This window comes from Ambystoma mexicanum, chromosome 13, assembly GCF_040938575.1.
Source record: "Ambystoma mexicanum isolate Mex_15411 chromosome 13, UKY_AmexF1_1, whole genome shotgun sequence".
Lineage (NCBI taxonomy): Eukaryota > Metazoa > Chordata > Amphibia > Caudata > Ambystomatidae > Ambystoma > Ambystoma mexicanum.
Genome location: NC_090938.1, coordinates 471,769,078 through 471,784,232, shown reverse-complemented (window position 1 = coordinate 471,784,232; position 15,155 = coordinate 471,769,078). Strand labels below are relative to the sequence as shown.

The 15,155-nt window shown below is 49.8% G+C and overlaps 1 protein-coding gene across 2 annotated transcripts in view; it reads right to left on the bottom strand.

The window, feature by feature from the left end:
* CDC27 (cell division cycle 27) overlaps window positions 1-15,155 on the bottom strand; it is a 1,618,725-nt gene that overhangs the window by 1,354,272 nt on the left and 249,298 nt on the right. The gene's annotated exons all lie outside the window — the stretch shown is intronic.

Below are 15,155 nucleotides of genomic sequence, written 5' to 3'. Positions count from 1 at the left end.
GAGTATAGTGATGCCGCAGCAATCACCGAGGAGTGTGGCTGAGGATGGGCCGATAGCAAAAGTGTATCCCCCTCCATCTGCCTGTAGTTGGCGTCCAGGCGTTTGTTCACCGGCTGGACTGAGGGGGCTTGAGCCAACCCTTCTTGGCCAAGGCAACTACGTCCTTCTGCATCGGGATCCCTGTTCTAGTCACAGGATGTAGCACGAGGACTTCTGCGAAGACCCCCTCCGCTGGTTGCTCGACACTCGGGTTGAGGAAGGCCTAGGTACTCTGCCAGCCCTGCCAGCTGTTCGTGGAAGGCTTTGGCCGAAGATGGCATGTTGGGGTCCTCCTCATCTGTGTCCGCCTGCGTGTCCTGTTGATCAGGGACCGGAGGAGGGGAGTTGGGAGCCAGGGGCTGCAGTGTGGAGACCGGAGCCGGAGGCTGGGGCAGAGGCTGTTGCGGAACAGCCTGGACATGAGGCTGAACAGGGGTGTCTGCACCGGAGCCTGAGGGGCCGGAGCTATTGGCGGGAGCACGTCCCTGATGGCGTCGCCCATCAGAGGAGATTTCATGAGCGAGAAGAACCTGTGCTCACAGGCCGGATTGGTGGTAGGCGATATGGACGTGTAGTGAGTGGTTGTTGGAGCTTTTGCATGCCCTGCCCATATGAATGCAGCAGGAACCCGCATTGCGCGAACCAAGTGTAAGCTGTAGGCCACATACCCGTTTGACACCAGTCCCACCTTGAAACACAATCCTCCACCTGCTGCCTTCCCTGGAGCGGTGTCAGCCGGTTGTCTGGATTTTCTGGCACCGCTGCCAATTTGTCGAGCTGCCTTGCATGTGCCTGCGTCGTGTTACTAGGCTCATTGGGCCCCGCCCCATCCAGGACTGGATCATGGGGCCTACCCTGTTCCTCAGGCCAAGGCCCAGTAGGCCTTTCGCCCACAGCGGATCTGCCGGTAGAACTGCGTATAGGTGCCCCCTCGGACATGTTCCGGTACTAGGGTGTAGCTCCTCGGGTGAAGACCTGGTAAAAGAACCTTCCGGTCCCTCAGCACTGTCATCGGGAAGATCTATTGACCCCTCGGCCTGGCGGCCCATAGCGGATGTAGCCTCAGTATTTGTGCTGGTACAAGGACCTGAGCGGTCCCTCCTGTGCAGGAGAGTCCTTGGGGTGCATTGGAAAAAAGGAGCGACCCTAACTTGGGTCTGGATCGATGATGGACGAGGTCCTTTGGAGGCGATCTCTGGAACGCCTGCCACCTGGCTAGTCTGTTATTCAGAGACCTTGAGGAGAGCGCATTGCATGCGGTACAAGCTTGTCAACCTTGGTCTAGCCCAAAGCACCGCCCGCAGGCAGAGGGCGTGGGGGTCTTTAGTCTGGAAGAGCCTGTCGCAGGATAGACACCTGCTGAACCCTGTAGAAATCGACATGCGCCGGGAAGGAGCGTGACGCCTGAGGACCGAGTACCTGAATGATAAAAAGACATAAGAGAAATATCCGCGCGTGGAATTACATGGCCGAAGCCAAACCCAGAAGCGCTGGGGAATTCGGCCTGTTTCCGTCAATGCGGAAAAAGAGACTGAGGTGAGGTGCCGGAGGGCGGAGTCAGGGCAGCGCTTGCTCCCAGGGACACACTGCCGCGCACGCCTCAACGTAAAGGGGAAGAAGGTTTTTTCTGGTAAAAAAGGTTCCGTCACCCGCCCCTTGGAAGGGACTCCCATGCAGTATGGAGGAAAGGCGACGGAACTTAAGAGTATGTTCTGTTATCCGACACTGTACCCCCCCGTCCTTGATAACGTCACTGAACAATTTCAAAGGTTTGGGGTAAAAAAATAGGAAATTATTCCTTTATGCCTGGAGATAGTCTGGGTTGCCTCGTTATCTTTGGCATTTCCCCCCGTTTCGTTCGAAGGATCCCCCCGCAGTCTTCTTCGAATTACTAGATAATAAGCCTGAGGAATAGCGTGCTAATGCAAAGTTATTTTCTCTCACTTTCTTTATAACGTTTAGATCTTGATTGATAAAAAAAGCAGAAGGAAAAATGGTAATGTCATGTTGCACTCACAGTTTACCTCGAGTGCGTAGATTAAGACCTATTTGAAGCCTTCAGTCAAGAGCGGTGCGCTGTTCGCCTGCTTAGACTGCCACTCCGCTATGCGGTCACGGGGCATGCTTTCCAATAAGAGCTCCGCCTCTGCAGAAACAAGTGTAAACCGACCACTCACATAAAAGACTGCAGGGACTGCCCGTGTATTGCAGTAGCTTAAATAGTCAGAGCGCCAACGTGGATATCCTCTATGGAGGTGACAGGGCGCAATCAACACATCCACTGCTCAATTGGCTACTATGCAGGAAAAAGAAGGGTAGAATGCAGCATAATCACTGCTCTCACACTCCGAACTCCTGGCCTTTAGGATAGTCCCAGGGCTTCCGTGTGCACTATGCTGCAGCCCAGACTACGGTATCACAAGGCGCCACTCACTGCCTCCAACTTTCCTACTTGCATTGCCTCCGACACCACGGCAATTATATCCTCACTCAATGTGATACTCTTGTGACACTACCTCCTATTGCTGTATCCAAAACTGCTTTGTTCGGGCACGTGGGACCGACGACTCATTACACCTGGTCCTGAATCCCAAGTCTGCCGCTCAGCAGAGCTCAACTCTGCGACATGCCACTCCTCGAACGTTGCTTTTAACTTCCGGGAAAGGACCTCGCAATTTGCACACTCGTTAAGCCGCACCTCCTCCTCCTCCTCACAGACTTGGGCAACAGAGGCTGCTTCCGACGTATGCCAAAAAAGTTATAGTAAAGTAAGAATCCAAAAATAAAATATGGCGAGTCACATAAATGACTTCCATGGAAAGAGTAAAAGTAGGGGCGAGTGGAGAGAAAAAAGGTTCCGACTCACTCAGGAACATTGAAAAAGAATACACAAGTCCAGCAAAAAGTGCTGGGGGTCTCAGGTGAGAAAAATAATTTTGCAAATGTGAATATCGACTAAATCTATCCCCAACAAATGAAATTTTGGTCAGATATGGTATTGTACAGAAGCAACATATTTGTTGTCGCTTCTGTAAAAATAATGAGAAAATCGAGTCTTTAACTCATTTAGTGTTAAGAAGGCCAAAGTTTTTTCAAAAATGTACTACAGCTTTATTGCTTTCGCTCAAATGAGGAAATTCGGGGATATCTGATCAACAGTGATCGTTCCTCAATGTACATTGCCTTTGTTAAATTTTTGTCTGTTATTTTCACATAATGAAATTGTAATTTGGAGATCATCATTTTTTGGGTTTTTTTTCTAAGTTTTTATATCTGAAATGCATTTTTAACAATAATTGAATGTTATTTTCGTTTTGTATTGGAAATTTGAATGGTTGTACTTCAGCCAAACAAATTAAAAAAAAAAAAAAAAGGAAAATCAAATCTAACACCTAATGAGGGAGATGGCAAGAAAAGGTCAAATCACAGACTTTTATGAAAATGCGAGATTAAGTCAGGTCTACGAAACAATCCCATTCATGTCGCTTGATAATAAATCTCTCCTATACTTGGGCTTTAGCCTCCAGAGAGAATCTCCTTCGCTAGCTGTGCATAATGCTACGCCTGAACTGAATGCAATGTCAAGTATAGCAGGCTCCCATCTGTCGCCATCGCTGGGCTTGGCCGCCATTGTGGGATACAGCGACATTAGAGTGAAGGATCCTTATTAGGACCCAGGGCAGAGGGTGCAGCCAATTGGGATTCTGCAGTTTGCATGCTGAAACCTGTAATCCTCAGCCTGCGTTCCACAGAAGCCACAGGCTGCTTCCCTTGCCGCGTGCTGCCATCTTTCCACCTGCCCTCATTCCCCCAACTTTTTTTACTGATGAAAGGGGGTGTGGATATAGGTACCACTGTCCAAAAGCAGCAAAGTGTGGTACATGGCACCTTAAAGCGAACTGAAGAATTGTTAACTACCATCCACCCTCATTCCTTGACTTACAATAATAGTGTTCTTTAGGCGTCAAAGATACCCATTTTATTTGCTGCCATATTGAATGCGCTGCAAGAGCTGACTTTTCCCACAGTGGCATGCAACTAGGATAATCTATTGGGTGCGGCATTGCTGGTACAATTGGACGTCGTCCCCACTGAGACATCTTCAACTTACCGGGCTGAGGGTTGCAAAACTACCCGCAATAAAGATGGTAAAAGAAAGCTGAAAAAAGCCGACAAGCAAAAAACAAATTACTTAACACTTGTAATGTTCCTTCTACTGGATGTTCCTCCCATGGATTCCCCATCTTTAATATACAGATATCCTGCTTGCAGCTTCAGAAACTTTTTCAACAGCAGAGGGTGCTCTGCGCCATCGGGTACATGAGCTTCGGTGGCTTATATCCTCAGATGTGGAATTGGCACGGCATATACACACAACACGCAATGCACCCATTGCCTCAATTCTAGTTTTTCCCTTATTCCCCTTTTGCATAGCCGATTTGAGTTTACATAACCCACATGGGCGTTGATAGAGAAAAGCAAACTAAAATGTTAATTCACATTCCGAGGGATAGGCTTGGAGGGCGATGGGTAATCTGTGGGAGGAACATCCACTAGAAGAACTAGTTACTCTTACCTTGTAACGTTCTTTCGATGGGATGTTCCTCCGACGTATTCCTTATCTTAGATAGAAATCCTTCAGCTTTGCTGGCCTCGGAAAATTTTTTCGCCAGAGGGCGCTGCGCGTCGATGATCGCCGAGTCGATGACCCTCGACGGCCTCCGTGCCGACGTCGACGTCATCCTGCCTATAAAGGCCGCGCGCAGCGTCCGTTGCTCAGTTCCGTTTTGTAGTCCCCAGTAATGTTTTTGGATTAGACTAATCACCTTGAAGGAGCATAGGCTGCAAACCCACAGGAAGTCATACTGCGGGGATGGATGGGAGGGTCGATAAGGAATACGTCGGAGGAACATCCCATCGAAAGAACGTTACAAGGTAAGAGTAACTAGTTCTTCGAAGGGATTGTGTCCTCCGACGTATTCCTTATCTTAGATAGACTCCCATAGCAGTGGTATTGTGACTGGAGGCGGGAGTAATAAAAGTTATGTTACCCTTCCAGAATGGACAGAGTGTAACACAGCCTTGCCGAATCTAGTTTCTTGACTAGAGGAGGAATCCAGGCTATAGAATTTGGTAAATGTATGTGCGGACGACCATGTGGCAGCCGCACATATATCTCGAATTGGCACCCCTCTTTGAAGGGCTGAGGATGTTGCGATACCCCTGGTAGAATGAGCCCTTAGATTTTGAGGAGGCTCCTTTCCTGCCAATTTGTAGCACTCCAGAATGGCTAAAATAATCCATCTGGAGATGGTTTGTTTTGTTATTGGAAGGCCCAACTTATGTCCTGCATAACCTACAAAGAGTTGGTCTGCTTGTCTGATCTTAGCCAATCTGCTGATATAGAAGCTCAAGGCTCGCTTAGGGTCCAGCCTGTGCAGTCTCTCTTCCTCCTTCCCCGGATGAGGAGGAGGGTAGAAAGAAGGTAATATAATCTTCTGAGTGATGTGAAACTCCGAGACTACCTTCGGGAGGAAGTTAGGCTTCACCTGAAGAACAACTTTGTCCTTGTAAAAGATTGTATGTGGAGGTTTACACGATAAGGCTTGCAACTCGCTAACCCTTCTAGCAGATGTCAATGCTATTAGCAAAACAGTTTTGAGGGTGAGAAGCTTCAATGAACAAGAGTGTAGTGGTTCAAAAGGGGCACCCTTTAGGAAGTTTAAAATTAGGTTTAAATCCCATAAGGGAACTTGAAAAGGTTTCGGGGGATAAACATTAGTTAATCCTTTTAGGTATTGTATTACCAATGGAATTTTGAAGTATGAAGGCTCCTCTGCAGTGCGCTTAAAGATTGATAGCGCTGCGAGATAGCCCTTAATTGTGCCAACCTGTAGGCCTGAATTAGCCAGGTAAAGTAAGAATGACAACACCATAGGTGTACCACAAGAAAAGGGTTCAATATTCTTTTCTCTGCACCAGCTGCAAAATTTGTTCCAACGGCAGCGGTATAGAGTTTTAGTTGCCGGCCTTCTGGCCGAAAGCAACACCTCCATAACATCATCCGGAAGGTCCCAATCCTTGTACCTCAACCTTTCAGACACCAAGCGTGAAGGTTGAGGGTCTTGATGGCTGGATGGAGAACCTGACCTTCCTTCTGCGAGAGAAGATCCTCTCTGTATGGCAGTCGAATTGGAGGGCAGATGGACATGTCTAGAAGGTCCGGGTACCACGTTCTCCTGGCCCAATCCGGGGCAATTAGGATCATGGTCTTCCGAAACCTTCTCAACCTCCTGATCATTTGAGGAATGACAGGGACCGGAGGGAACGCGTACAGAAGTGGGAACTCCCAGTCCACTACGAACGCATCTCCTAGAGCTCCTCTCGGGGGAAATTCCCTTGAGCAAAATCTGTCGCACTTCCTGTTGATACTGGTGGCGAACAGATCCACTTGAGGGGTTCCCCAAAGGGCGAAGATCTCTTGAAGGACTTCCTGAGCTATCTCCCACTCGTGAGAGACTGTGCTCTGCCTGCTCAGAGCGTCCGCTGTCAAGTTCTTCTCTCCGGCTAGGTGAATTGCCGATAGAGAGATTCCTTCCTGAATTGCCCAAAACCAGAGCTGCATCGCCTCTCTGCACAGTGGTAGTGAGCCTACGCCTCCTCTTTTGTTGAGGTAGTGCATGGCCACTGTATTGTCCGTCATTATTAGGACGTTTCTTCCCCGTACAGACGGCAGAAAAGCCTTCAGCGCTAGTCTGATGGCTCTCAGCTCCAACAGGTTGATATGTAGTCTGGACTCCGATGGAGACCAACGACCGCTGATGGTCAAGTCGTTGGCGTGAGCTCCCCACCCCGTGAGTGAGGCATCCGTGACTACTGTTATCTCCGGCCATGGTTGCCAAAACATTTCTCCTTTCAGGATGTTCTCCCGACAGGCCCACCACTGAAGGTCTCGGGCTACTTTGACCGGGATCCGAAGGAGATCTGTCATCCTTCCTGAGAACTGTGACCACTGAGTTCTCAGTGCCCACTGGAGGGATCTCATTCTCAGGCGAGCCTCCGGCACGAGGAATATGCAGGATGCCATGAGGCCTAGCAACCTCAGAAAGTCGTAGGCTGGGAGATATTGGGCATTCTGAAATCTGATGACCATCTGCAGAATATCTCGAGCCCTCACCTCTGGTGGCAAGGCTTTTCCCAGGGAAGTGTCCAGGACTGCTCCAATGAATTGGAGTCTCTGTGATGGTATCATCTGTGACTTCTTTAAATTGAGGGAGAAGCCCAGCTTGTGAAGGAAGTGGCAAACATAATCTAGTTGTCTCTGAGCCTGTTCCGAAGATACAGCTCTGATCAACCAATCGTCTAGGTAAGGGTAGACATGAATCCCTTCCCTCCTTAGACTTGCAGCCACAACCGACATTAGCTTGGTAAAGACCCTCGGGGCGGAGGTTAGCCCAAATGGCAGAACTCGAAATTGATAATGAGAGCTGCCAATTGCGAACCTCAGGTATCTCCTGTGCCTGGGATGGATCGGCACATGGAAATAAGCGTCCTGGAGGTCTAGAGATACCAACCAGTCCTGAAGCTGGAGGGCCTGAAGGATCTGAGAGAGAGTCACCATCTTGAACTTGTCCTTTCGGAGGAATTTGTTCAATTCCCGTAAGTCTAAGATGGGTCTCAGTCCTCCGTCCTTCTTCGGTATTATGAAGTAGGGGGAGTACCAACCCTTGTTCCTTTCCGCTACAGGTACCAGTTCTATGGCACCTTTCTCTAGCAGGTCTAAAACCTCCTGCAAGAGGAGCGGATCTGGAAGCTTCAAAGGGTTGTTCCCCGGTGGATGACTCTGAGGGATATGTAGGAAGGGCAGGCAGTAACCTTGGGCCACTGTCTCCAGAGCCCAAGCATCTGACGTAATAGCCTGCCATTCCGTCAGATGGTGAGTTAACCTGCCCCCTACTGGTGTTCTGTGAGGGGAGACCTCAGAGTGGTTTTGAAGCGGCTGATGCAGTTGCCGAAGGTAAAGTGGCTCCTGCTCCTGCGGGTGCGGCTTTCTTTCCCCTACCCCGTCCACCACGGGTAAATCTTCCTTGGCCTCTTTGAGCCGGTCGTCCCCTGCCCCTTCCATATGAGGAATAGTAACGAAAGGACCGTCCTCTCCACGATGATCCCGAAGGACGAAAGGTATTCTGACGGATAGCAGCTCCCAATGACTTGGCTGCTGCCTTGGACGTTTGCAGTTTCTCCAAACTGTCATCCGCCTTCTTTCCAAAGAGGGTAGAACCGTCAAAGGGCATATTCAAAAGCCTGGTCTGCACGTCAGAGGCAAAACCAGACTTCCTCAACCACGCATGCCTGCGGATTGTGGTACTTGCCGCCATGGCCCTGCTGATACTGTCAGCAGAATCTAGGCCAGTTTGTAGGGTCTCGCACATCGCATCTTTACCATCCCTGATGATGTTTAAAAATGCGTCCCTTTCCTCTCCTTCTTGGAGGCAGTCAGCCGCTGATGAAGCGCACTCCCAAAGGGTGTGGCTGAACCTAGCGAGCGTACAGGTCGCGTTAATAGACTTTAACGCCATGCTACAGGCAGAAAAAACCTTCTTAGCCATGGCATCATACTTTTTGTCATCCCTATCCTGCGGAGCAGTGGGGTATGCAGATGTGCTGCCTGATGAGGTTGCAGCCTGTACAACCAAGCTCTCAGGAGTAGGGTGTTTTGACAAATATTCAGGGTCAGAACTAGCCACCCTGTATTTTGTTGACAGTTTTTTATTTACTGCCGGGATAATTTCTGGCGTTTCCCAGTTTGTCAAAATCCTTCTCTGTAGAGCAGAGTGAAATGGAACCACAGGATCCTCCTGTGGGCCCTTGTCCAGTATGTCAGTGAGGTCATCCTGCTGAAAGGCAGGAGAAGGTGCAGACCAACCCATAAATTCTATGATTCTAGACATCAGAGCTCTATATGGAGTCTCCGCATGTTCTCCTGGGTCTGGTTTGATAAATTCTGCTTCAGGAGAAGTGTCCAAGCCACTAGCTTCCTGAAGTGCATCCTGAAGATTTTTTAATCTTCCTTCCTCAGAGGCGAAAGTCTCTGGCTCTGGTGATGTGGTCCTCTGTAAATCAATATCTTGGTCTGAATCCTCCCTTTCCTCAAAAATCGAGGTTAAAGGGGGATACATTGGTTTTTGGAATGGTATAAACCCCATTTCCAATGCAGAAGGAGCCATCATCACAGGCCTTGAAAACGTCGATGTCGTCGACACCGACGTGAAAGTACTCGAAGGCGCCGTGAAAAGCGTCGAGAAATGTGTACTAGGCCTCGAAGAACTCGAAAGGATCGGAGTCCTGCTCGAGAACGACGTCGACGTTCTCGGCGTCGAGTCGGAGGTCTTTTGTCTAACCGTTGGCTGTGGAGTAGCCGTGGTTCTTTCCTTCACCGGCGTCGATATCGGCGTCGACGTCGGCGTCGACTCGATCGACTGATGCGCCGATGAATCCTTCGACAACGGCGTCGATGGCGCCGACCTCTGTTTCGAAGGAGTTTTCGACGATGGCGTCGATGATGCTTTATCTCCCGATGGCTCGAGGCGCTTTCGGGTTGACTTTTCCGCCGGGTACTGCGACTCGCGGCGTTTAGATTTTTTGGGTTTTTTACCCGGGGTATCACCCTCAGCTGTCTTCGAGGGGGACGAGGCCGCTTTCTCGAAGACGCTTAGCATCTTTTTCCTGAATTCCTCCCACTCAGCTTGCGAGCTGCGTTTTGTGGGGCAATGAACTCTCTCAGGAGAACTCGACGAAGATGACGAAGGGGATCTCCTACGTCTCTTCTTCGAGTGTCTCGATGTCGACGAGTGGTGGGAGCCACTTCGTGATCTAGATCGAGAGTGTTTTTTATGGTGAGGAGACGAACGTCTCGACTCTACCGAAGAAGCTTTCGAGGAAGTTAAAGTTGACCTACCTCTCTCGAGCTTCCCCCTACGCTCCTTCAAGGCTTTCGCCGTCATGGAAAGGCATTCCTCACACTCCGAACTCTGGTGCGTGATTCCCAGACACCACAAACAGACCCTGTGAGGGTCCGTCAACGACATTTTCTTCCCGCAGTCTCGGCACTTTTTGAAACCGGACCGAGGGGTCGTCGGGTCGGAGGAGGATGCCATCGATATCGAGGTAAATAGTAGTTATTATATACGTTATCTTGACGAGAACTGAGCAACGGTGTTCCGAGGCACAACGAAGCGCGGAAAAACGGAACTGAGCAACGGACGCTGCGCGCGGCCTTTATAGGCAGGATGACGTCGACGTCGGCACGGAGGCCGTCGAGGGTCATCGACTCGGCGATCATCGACGCGCAGCGCCCTCTGGCGAAAAAATTTTCCGAGGCCAGCAAAGCTGAAGGATTTCTATCTAAGATAAGGAATACGTCGGAGGACACAATCCCTTCGAAAGAACATTTCCTGGAGTAAATTTGTTCTTCTAATGGATTGTGACCTCATGGATTCCTGATTTTTGATAGACTCCCATATAGACAGAAGGTGGGATTTTGTTACTGGGTTTAGTTGTGCAAAACATTTTCCCAAACCTAGCGTCCTAATAAGACAAGGTGTCCAGACAATGCTTTGAGAAGGTCTGATATGAAATATGATATTTTATTTATATCACGCTCGTATACAAGTGTTTCAGAGCGCGACACAGTGGGGGAAACGGGGGCGAACAAAACAACGATCTTACTAGGCCCCAGTGACATTGAGAACGTGCAAGTGCATGGGAAAGGGGAAATGTGCATGTAAGGGGAGAGTGGAAAGAGCAGAGGAGAACAGATAAATAATAAATACAAATAAATAGATAATGAAGCAATAACGGGGGTAGTGTGGTCAGCAAGTGGTAAGAGCTGCGTTTACAGCAGCAGAACTGGGTAAGTCTGATAAGTGCATAAAAGAAGACAAATGGGGCGTGGGGGACTGTGGGGGTTACAGATACAGTTCCCAGTGCGAGGGGTGGCCGGAAGGCAGTGCAGAAGGGTGGCAGGGTGAGCCGGTACCTGGGCGCGGGGGACAGAGGGTGGCCAGGCGCACAGTGCCAAGAGAGCGGATCAGCAGGGCATAAGGGGAGCAAAGGCAGATGCAAAGAGGACGGTTTTGAGGTGCTTCCGGAACCGGTTCTCTTCAAGTTTTATTGCAGCAGGGAGGCTATTCCAGAGGGAGGTCGCAGCCAAAGACAGATCAACCCCCCAGCTCGTTTCTTTGATAAACAACTGACCGTGAGGGAGTTAGAGGAGCAAAGGGATTGAGAGGGGAGGTATTTGCGGAGGGATAGCTGAAGGTATTTTGGGCCCAGGCCCCAGAAAGCCTTGTGGACAATGCAGAGGGTTTTAAATTTAATCCTTGCATCCACTTGGAGCCAATGGAGAGATTTCAGAGCTGGAGAGATACTATCCGAGGGCTTGAGACCAAGGACAAGTCTCACAGTCCTGTTCTGAGAGCAGAGGGCTAAGAGTAGAGGCAGGTAAATTTAGAAAGAGGCTTTTACAAAAGTACAACCTAGAGAGAACCAGAGCTTGAGAGAAAGTGAGCTTCTGGGGGAAGCAGAGGAAAGGAAGCGTACCTCTGAGGAGGTGCAGTAGGAAGTTTGACTTTTTAGAGACCTCCGAGATGTGCGAGGAGAAGGAAAGTGTGGAGTCAAAGATGACCCTGAGGTTCTTAGCCTCACAGGTGGGGATGGGAGGAGGGCCAAGCGAGGCCGGCCAGAGAGAGAGGGGAAAGGATCAAGGTGTGCCGATGAGGAGCATTTCAGTCTTGCTGGCATTCAGGCAAAGATCATTGGCGGCACACCAATCTTGAATGGCAGTTAGGCAATCCGAGATGGGAGAGGTGGTGGCCGAGGGCAGCCTGAAAATGAGTAGAGTGTCAGCGTAGCACAGGAAATGCGAGCATAGAGTGGGAATTCAGTGGGCGAGAGTTGCCAGGTAATGGTTGAAAAGCCAGGGCAAGAGGTTAGACCCCTGGGGAACACCACAGGTAGAGAGGAAGAAAGATGATAGGAAGAACCCCAGTTGGACCTGGGAAGGTCCATCAGAAAGGAAAGAGGTCAGCCAGGCCAGAGTCTGATCAGTGATACCCAGGTTCTCACAGAGACAGTTGAGCAGGATGGTATGGGTGACCGTGTCAAAGACAGAAAAGAGAGTAGGATGAGGACAGAGGGAATGTTAGAGTCAATGTTGGAGAGAAGATCTTCGGGGATGTTCAGGAGAGCAGTTTCCGTACTTCTGGCCGCTCTGAAACCAGACTGGTGGTCATGGAGACAGGCAAAAGAATCAGAATGACGGTTAAGCTGAGAGATGGCCAGCTTTTCCAGGAGTTTACTCAGAAAGGGAGTAATGGAGATTGGGCGATAGCTGTAACGCTCACCTGATTCCCGCAGAGGCTCCGGTCTTGACTGGGTGAATGCCGTATCTTCAAAGGTGATGTGTAACACACGGTTGGCTCTTTGGGCTAGACCTCTGTGCACTGTATGTCTGACTCGAAGAGTAAGATGTCTGCAGATAGAAAATATGGGATTAATGAACTGGGGTTATTGGGTGCCTCTCTCCTCTTCCCTTTCTCTTCTCCTGTAGACCCCCAAAGGTTAACGCCCTCACCTTAGGTAAGTGAACGCCGAGCTCTCCATCTGCCTCGGGGCAGGGTGCCGTAACCAGTTTCTTCACTGGATAAGGGTGCAGGCCTCTTGACCTCAGAGGACTGCTGTCCGTCGTTAACTGCACGAACGGTAAGTTCTGGGCACTTCAAATGTCTTAAAAGTCTTTTGTAATGATATCTCTTGTTTTGCAGGGTTCCGGCGATGGCGGATGGCGGGCTGATGAGAGTTGAGGATCGAACCCGCGTGAGGAATAGATGCGCCTGGAAGCACGTAAGTAAGCGCTTGTAGCCTGCTTCACGATGCGCACTAACTGTCCCTTTTATCTTGCAGGTACAAGTTCGGAGCGTTAGAGAAGCTGAAGGGTGCTGGAATACCCACTGGATTCGGCGTGGGAAGGAGAAATGGCACTTGAGTAATAAAGTTGCCCTATGTCTTTAAACGCATCTTCTTTTGTCTTTCAGATGCGGGATGCAGCGCCGAAGGTCTCCGGAGCGTGCAAAGAGCTGGTAAGCTTTTGTCTTTCAGATGCCGGAATGCAGTGCGAAGACCTCCGGAGCATGCGAAGAGTAGGTAAGCCTTTGTCTTTCAGATGCCGGAATGCAGCGCGAGGCGTTGGTGACAGCCAATGAACCAGGTAAGAGATGCGCTGCCACTGAAGACCGTAGTGCTAACCTGTTCTTTCTTTGTCTTTACAGGTGCTGCTGAAGACTGGATTCCAGGATGGTAAGCCTTTGTTCCCTTAGGCCCAGGATCAGAAGCAGAAGACACGATGAGCGTTCTGCTGCAGAGAATGCAGAATAACGCAAAGCAAGATTCATCCATCGGGTGTGGTTTAAATAGCCTCCTGTAGTGCTTAAATGTCTCCTTCCACAGCCACGCCTAGGTAAGAAAAGAGTTCCTGCTTTCCAGAAGAGTCCCAGTGTTCTGAACCTAGGGAGTGGCTCCTGCCCCACCCAACAGAAAAAAAGTAGTCCCAAACAGAAGAGGATCAGGGGTTCAACTGGCAGGTAAGTAAGCAGCATGGTCTGCTGCAGGTAAGTCCACCCAAGCATTATGAGCCCGGCGCTTCCAGCGCAGGGACTGGGCATCTTTATGAGCCTGGTGCCACTGGCGCCAGGACATGGTCCAAAAGGTCCCAATTGGGACTGGCTGGCACTCGGAACCGGGGTTATGGGTCTGCTTCCAAGGGAGTCGGGCAAGTCCTGATCTTTTGGAAGCAGAGATGACAATAGCAGGACAGGAAGGATACACTGAGGGTTTCGTGAGCAGAGGATGCACAACGGAGTATTTCAGAGGGGAAAGGAAGGGAAGGATCCTGAGGCAAAGGAGTGGTTGCAAAAATCAGCAAGGGCCGGAGCGAGGGTGTTAATGTGGTCCTTGATGGTTTTACAGGAACAGGGATGAACCTGTTTTGATGAGGCTTTCATAGATCAGACTTGTCTAGCGACCTCATCAGGGGAGAAGAGAAGAAAGGAAGAGCAGCAGGGGGGGGGGGTGGTGTTTAGCAATTGCAGACTGAGTAGGAAGGGGAGGAGAGGGTGGGCAAGATGTCCTTGGTTTTTGAGATGAAGTGAAAGGCAAGGTCATTGCAGAGAGCCTCTGAGGCAAGAGGAGGGGTAGAGACTGCAACAGGGTTGGCAAGCTCCTTGCAGATTTTAAAGAGTTGTCAGAGTTGTTCGATGCCGCAGAGACACAGGCTTGAATGTGGACTCTCTACTTGGTGCGGACAGTCTGTATTGCTTTTGGAGCAGGCGACAGGCCAGTTTGTCAGTGGATGAAAAAGAAGCGCTCCATGGTCTCTCAGCCGCCCTACACTTATCTTAAGTGTAGGTGTGTATGGAAGACCAAGTTGCAACCTTACAAATGTCCTGCAGCGGTAAGCTCTTTGCAGAGTCAAAGTGGTTGCCGCCACTCTGGTGGAATGTGCCCCTAGATTGTCAGGAACATAGTTTCCAGACAAAGAATAACATTCTGAAATGCACAGAACGATTCAGTGTGACAAGGTCTGCTTAGTCACAGGTTGACCCAGTCTGAGTCCAGAATAACCAACAAAGTTAATCATCTGGTCTGACATTTGCCAATCTGACAATTTTATCGGAGCCCTAATCAGGGCAAACTCTTTTCCTCCTTGAAAGGATGAGTAGGTGGGAAAATGCCGGCAAGGTAATCATGTCTCAGGTGAAATTCTGACACCACCTAGGGAAGGACGGACGAACACTCAAGTCTGCCTTCTCCTTGCAAAACGTAGTGAAAGGAGGTTTACATGAAAGAGCCTGTAGCTCAGTCACTCTGCAAGGAGAAGCGATGGCCACCAGGAAAATTGTCTTGAATGTCAATCTAAGTGGACAAGAATGGAGAAGTTCAAATGGAGCTCCCATTAGGAATGTCAATACCAAGTTCAGATCCCAAGCAGGGACTATTAAAGGGACTGGTGGGAAAATGTGTGTCAGTGCCTTGAGGAACTGCAGGACAACAGCTATTTT